Here is a 7,106-nt window from a genome sequence, read left to right as displayed (position 1 = left end):
AAATGATCGAGGTGGGGTCTGGGGGAGAGGAGAAACCTCTGCTCTGGCTGGGGGTGGGAGGTGTCACTCCTTTCCCAGATCATGTGTAAGCTCTCTTCTAGCACTTTCGTGGTTACTGTGATTGTGTCTGTGTCTACATCTCTCATTGACCTGGGAACTCCTGGACTTTGCCCCCTGTTCCCCACCCCCCAGCATAAGACCTGGGTGTGAGCATGAGACTGTGCAGAACATTCTATCTTCCATAGTCAAGGAGTTCTTGGTGACCAAGTGATAACAGCCTGGTGCTGGGCTGTAGCCAATTTCCAGGTCAACATCAAAGCTGTCACAGATGAATTAACAACACTATTTAGCAAAATGAGCGCATGCCAGTGACAGGAAGAAAACATACCCTCTTTGTGTTTCCAATGGAAAATCTGTGGGGATTTTTCATCATTAAGGGAGGAGATTGACCTAAATTCCAGCTTGAATGATTTCACGCCACATTTGGCCTAGGCAGGGACAAAGCCATCTATCTGTGGTCTGTGTGCGGGGTCGAGTACCCAGCATGACACCTTTTACAAACATATCAGAGCAAAAGCAAAAATTTGAGCAGACTCTTTGGGTTGGCAACACTTCTGGGAAATTTCTCTGGGACTAATTAAAGAAAAAGGAGATAACCATGAAATGTTTTCAGCCATTATCATTAGGTATATACTATCATGTGTCAGATGGTTGGCAATGTACACAGTATTTTCACACACGTTTTCATTTGAGCTTTGCAAATTTAGGAAATATTACTACCCCTGTTTCATAGGAAGTGACGCATGGACAGCTCAAGTGACAGGAGCAAGGTCATGCACGTCCATCTCCCAGGCTCTTTCTGCCAACAAGGCCATATCTCTGTGTGCTCAGGTGCATATGGGAAGTACAGGGATCACGAGTTTCTAAGCCAGATCCAGTTCCACCCAACGTTACAGCTTCTCCAGCCCTTCAGTGTAATTCCAAGTATGTTTCACTTCCAGCACAGCCTTGACAAGCCATCAGACAACTGTGGATGCTGAGTGAGACGCAGGGGAAATGACAGGTGCCATCGAGATCTAGAAGGCCTCACATGAAGGGGAAAATGGACTGACTTTGGGTGACCCCAGAGGTCAGAACAAGAACCTAAGAATGCACAACAGGCAGACGTGGCCAGGCTCCATCTAGAGAAGAAATCTCTTCTTCTCTGATGTTTACAACTGATCATTTGAGGAAGCAGTGACCTCACCACCGCTGAGGCGCCCAGGCAGAGGCTGGGAGATGTCTTGCTGGCAAGATGTAGCAGGGATTCAAACATCTGGCCTGGACCAAATCCTTTAAATCAGGTTACTAGTGGATTTCTGCGACCCTTTTGTTAAATCCTCCTGCCTGCTCAGCACACCTGCCTCGGCCTCCCTGGGCCTATCAGTCAGAGGAGGTGTCATCAAAAAGCATCCCCCTTATGGGACTTCCCTGGCGGTCCAGTGGTTAAGACTCCACACTCTCAACGCAGGGGGCATGGGTTCAATCCCTGGTCAGGGAACTAAGATCCCGTGTGCCACACAGCGCAGCCCAAAAAAACAAAAAGGCACATTTACCTTAGTTAGGGAGTTTGGGATTGACATGTACACACTACTATATTTAAAATGGATATCCAGCAAGGACCTACGGTATAGCACAGGGAACTCTGCTCAATGTTATGTGGCAGCCTGGATGGGAGGGGAGTCTTGGGGACAAGGGAGACATGTATATGTATGGCTGAGTCGCTTTGCTGTGCACCTGAAACTATCACAACACTGTTAATCAGCTATACTCCAAAAACAAAAAGCACCCCCGTTATCTTGGTGACTCTGGGGCACGTGGGCAGCAAGTCTGTACTCCCATGCCCATCAACCCCCCCACGCAGCCCTCCTATCTCCTCTATCTCCCCCAAGTAATTAACTGTTGGATGATGGGTACCAACAAGCCCTGTCACCCACGTGTCATAATACAGCTCACAAACTCCATGTGTCATTCCTAAAAGAATGCCAACCTCTGGTCTGCAAAGAATTCTCCTGCTTTTGAAGTGCATCTGTATATCTGCCGTCAGTATAACTTGCATTTTACCAGCTCTGTACATTTTATAACATAAATTGAAAGGTAATCTGTTTATGTCTAATAAGGAAATTGATGATAACTATGAAACAATAGTTGTCCCTTTATTAAATGACTGCTATATAGTAGGAACTATGCTAGCAATTTCATATACTTTATCCTGATTCTTATCCTGCAAGTCGTATGATGACCTACCCATTTTACAGATGCTCACAGATATTCAGTTCCCTGACCAGGTTGGTCTGACTTCAAATCCCATGCAATTCAAACTCCAAACAGTAGGAAATACTTCCACTGACAATGTTGCCTGTTAACAGCTGGGATTGGACACTAAATCTGTCCGACTCCAAAGTCGGTATTCTCTCTCACTGCAACATGCTGCTGGAAGCATTCCTAAATGTGCAAACAAAAGATTTGATTCTACGTTTTATATACAAAGGCAGCTTTTACTTCAGAGTTCTATTAGGAAAACAGTGGCTGGGGTGGTGGCGGAAATATGATCAAGAAATGAGGCTCCGGGCTTCCCTGGTGGCGCAGTGGTTGAGGGTCCGCCTGCCGATGCAGGGGACACGGGTTCGTGCCCCGGTCCGGGAGGATCCCGCGTGCCGCGAAGCGGCTGGGCCCGAGAGCCGTGGCCGCGGAGCCTGTGCTCCGCAAAGGGAGAGGCCACAGCGGTGAGAAGCCCGTGTACCGCAAAAAAAAAAAAAAAAAAAAAAAAAAAAGAAATGAGGCTCCAACACCAGGTTGTATGGTTATTTATTACAAATGCTGATTTTTTTTTGCCTCTTTCCATTATTTACTTGTTCAGGGAGCTAGAAACAGGAAAGCAGCCCTGGCGATTCAGCAGTTATTTAAATAGAACAGTGCTGTGATTGTGCACTCAGTCCGCTGTAATTGGAAACCATTCCTACCATGTACCAATATTTCAAAAGCAATACAACCCAATTCTCTGACCCATGAATCAGGGTTCTCTCCTCTACCGGCGTGAAAGATTGGGGCCAGGGAGGACCGGAAGAAAGATTTCTCTTAGGCACAGCTTTTGCAGAAGAAAGCTGACAAAGGAGAATCTAGTTAACTGGATTTTTAATTGTACATTAGAATAAATTAACTGTATGGCATTAGCTTTTCTCATACAGTGAGTCCATGCTGGAAAACAGTCTCTGTATTCTGAACACTGTGTCTCATACCTCTCTGAACACTTGTCATGGTCCCCGTAACTCAGTGTCTTGAAACAAACCCATTTAGCTATAACGATTTATGTTCAAGCAAGATACATCGCTGGCAAAATCATCCCCTTTCAAATTCATGTTAATGCTCCTCTTATTCAAACATAATGATTTCACTGATGGTATCCCTGGCCTCCAATCTCATCTTTTGGGAAAGTGAAATCACGGGCTCTGAAACTGAACAAATCTGACATTAGACTCTGGATGGGATACTTTATCTCTCTGAACCTCAATTATCTCATCTGAAAACTGGTCTCATAAATGAATACCACAAATAGGTATTGATAGACCAAAGAAGGTGACGAATATAAAGGGGTTAGCATAGTGTTGGATGCCTAGTGGGTACACAGTAAATATCACCTCTGCTTTCTTTACTGTGATTAAAGGTGCAGTGATCATTTTGGGGTTGCGATGTTGGTTCCTGCATCCATATATAAATGCAAACAACTACTTGTCATTTGTGCCTTTTCCTAACCTAGAGTAGGGCTTGCATTCTCATTTTTCCTATTCATCACAAGCATGGCTTTCCCACACTGGGCACCTATATTCCAGACCCTTTAAATTTTTTATCCTATCTAATTTGATCCTTATGCTACACTGGGAGATTGTCAATATCATCTCCATTTTGCGGATGAAAAAACCAAAGCTTCCGAAGGACAGGTGGCTCTTCTGAGGTTAAACAGCTAGTAAACAGCAGAACTAAGAATCAAACCCAGGTCTGCCTGGCTCTAAATCCTCTGCTTACTTACTCTTTAAAAATCTTGACTCTAGGACAGTGATTCTCAAGTGGGAGTAGTTTTGTTCTCCCGGGAATATTCAATAATGTTTAGAGATATTTTTAACTTCTACAAATTGGGGACGAGGGGAAGCGATGCCACAGGCATTGAGCTGTGGCCAACAGGGACATCGCTAAACATGCTACAATGCACAGGACAGCCTCCACAATGAAGAACTATCTGGTCCAAAATCTCAATAGTGCTGCTGTTGAAAAATGTTGGTCTAGCACTTATCAAACTTTGTTTTATTTTAACATAAGTGAACGTAATATCATATTTCTGAATTCAGACCTTCATTCCTTATTGATGTGCCGATACCAAATGCAAGGCTTATTTTTTTTTTTCCAAGGCTTCTGTGAGGCAGAAATTTTCCCCCAGTGTGTTACATGTTCCTACCGTCATTTCCACAGCACAATATGTATTGTCTCTTGGTTTCCATGGTAAAAGGTCTACCTTTTACCTTTTACCTAAGCTGTTTGCTCAGATTATTTTTTGCGGTTCATGACATTTTGAAAACATTTTTAAAAATGAAACTGCCAAGGTCAAATCCAATATAGTCTTCCTTCTTTTTCTGTTATTTATTTTTCCTTACATAAAATAAATAGCATGTCACGGAATTTAAACGATTCACAATATCTGTAAACTGTGTGCCAGCTCTAAGATCTGATGGAAGGAATTATTTATAAAATAAAAATGTTGTATCTGATAAGGTTCTTAGAAGTCTAGTTCACTCCCTACTTTCACTTGACAGAGAAGGAAGGAAAGTCCTAGGTAAGCTGTGATCTACCCAGGGTGACACTGTACCACTTTCCATCTCTCTTCCCCAGTACCTCTCCACACTGCCTCCATGGTTTCCTTTATAATATATAAATATGACATATTGCCACCTGGCTCAAAAGACTCTGGCCACCTGCCATTTCCTAAATGGAAGCTAAGATCTTCAGCAGGGTGTGTAAGATGATCTTACCTCTCTAGCCTCCCCAGACACACGTCTGCTGTCACACCTGTTAGGTCTCAGAGCTTCCTAGAGGATTGCAGCTCATGGGCCCTGAAGAAAGTTCCTCCAGTCCTTCCACTCAGCCTCCTGGACTAGTCTCCATGCTGCTTCCTCTGCAGCCACTGACTTCTGTCCTAGCAGCTTCGGCCTCCCTGACACCCCAGCTTGTATCATAGGGAGAGACACTGATGTCCTTAATTTCCCACAGTAGAACTCAGACCCAAGTTATGTCAAGAAAACATATTGAAGACCACAGGATCTAAGTGAACAGAGAGGATAATCTGTACTTTCTAGAAATTGTAACAAAAACCCATTGACACAAACCCAACCTCAGAATTCCCACCCAATTCCTGCCCCACTTCTTGTCAACTCTACCTTTATCCAAGACTCTTTCTAGGCATCTCCACATCTATGAGTTTAGAGCTTACATAGATAAATGTCTTAGTCTGTATGAGCTGCTGTAACAGAACACCATAGAGTGGTGGCTTATAAACAACAGACATTTATTTCTCACAGTTCTGAAGGCTACAAAATCCAAGATCAATGCATGGACCGATTTGGTATCTGATGAGGACCTGCTTTTGTTTCATAGACAGCCGTCTTCTCACTGTGTACGTACATGGTGGAAGAGGGAGGGAGCCTTCTGTGGGCCCTTTTATAAGGGCACTAATCCCATTCATGAGGGCTCCACCCCTATGACCTAATCACTTCCCAAAGTCCCACCTCCTACTATCATCACACTGGGCACTAGGATTTCAACATATGAATTTTGGAGGACATAGACATTCAACCTACACTAATAAGAAAATCTTCCCCTCCCTACTACTAAGAACCACAGCATTGCTTGCTCCAGGATGACTGACAGTGGGATGATCCATTTCCTTCTGAGTAAGTCCTAGCCACAAGGCACAATCTAACCACCATCCTCACCCCAAACAGGAAAATCACATTTGCCTATGGTTTGTTCAGCACATCTCATTGGCTAAACTGTGTCGAGTTGCTGCAGCTGTCTTTCCTCCAGCCTGTCAGGTGTGTGACCTGAGCCTCTCTGTGCTCTGCAGGAAATATGCTGTCTATTCCCAAGTCCTCACTTCACAGATGACAAAAATGAAGCTAGAAGAGACTTACCCAAGGCCCCCAGCAGATCAGCAGCAAAGCCAGGACTAGGACTCAGGTCATCTGAAGTCCGGTCAGGTGCTTTTTCTTTTAATATATTCTTGAAATCTCAATAATGAGACTTTTAATTTTATATGAATATGAATACACATGTGAATCGTCAGCAAGTGAATGGATATGAAAACCCCGGGAAGCAGTGAACATATGGAAACTGAATCTGGGTCACAATACTCCTTGCGGACCCATCATTCCTTGGCCACAAATGTAATAACTGAAATGGGAAGGTAAATTTCAGTCGCAGGGGTACAACACATGCTGTAATTGATTTAGAAGATGTATGTAGAGACATACATGTAAGATGCTGAATATTACTTTTCTCATTATAAATATTTAAGAGCATGTAGTTTTTAATAGCACAAGATATTACATAGTGATCAGCTTGTGTAAGTGACACTACCCACTGGTTACATGAAGGCCAAGGAAAAACATCATTTCCTGTACCTGGAATGATCCTAAAAGTGACCTTCTTAAATGGAAAAATAAAGTCCATTCTGAAAGACTCCAGAGTCATATAGTTTTAATTCATGGTGAATCTATCATCCCTTGCCACAAGAAACCATATAGACTTAGTTTATAGTACACAAACATTTTTCCATGTGATCTCCAGGGATAGTTTTCTGCTTTGCCTTTTTAGTGGGGTTTTAATAGCAACGATCAAATCGGAAATTTCTTTGATTCTTTCAAAGTTATTAGGGAAGGCTTTGAACCTTTTCAGATACCAATTCAGCTGCAGATTTTAAAAAGAACAAATAGAAGAATAAGCAGCCACAGGAGCGCTAATTAGAATTAAGTATAAAACTCGATTGAATGGTCTCATCAATAAAGTTGAAGCAAATACTA

The sequence above is a fragment of the Hyperoodon ampullatus genome (genome assembly GCF_949752795.1).
Source record: "Hyperoodon ampullatus genome assembly, chromosome: 15".
In the NCBI taxonomy this organism is placed as follows: domain Eukaryota; kingdom Metazoa; phylum Chordata; class Mammalia; order Artiodactyla; family Ziphiidae; genus Hyperoodon; species Hyperoodon ampullatus.
Note: the sequence above shows the minus strand (reverse complement) of the source record.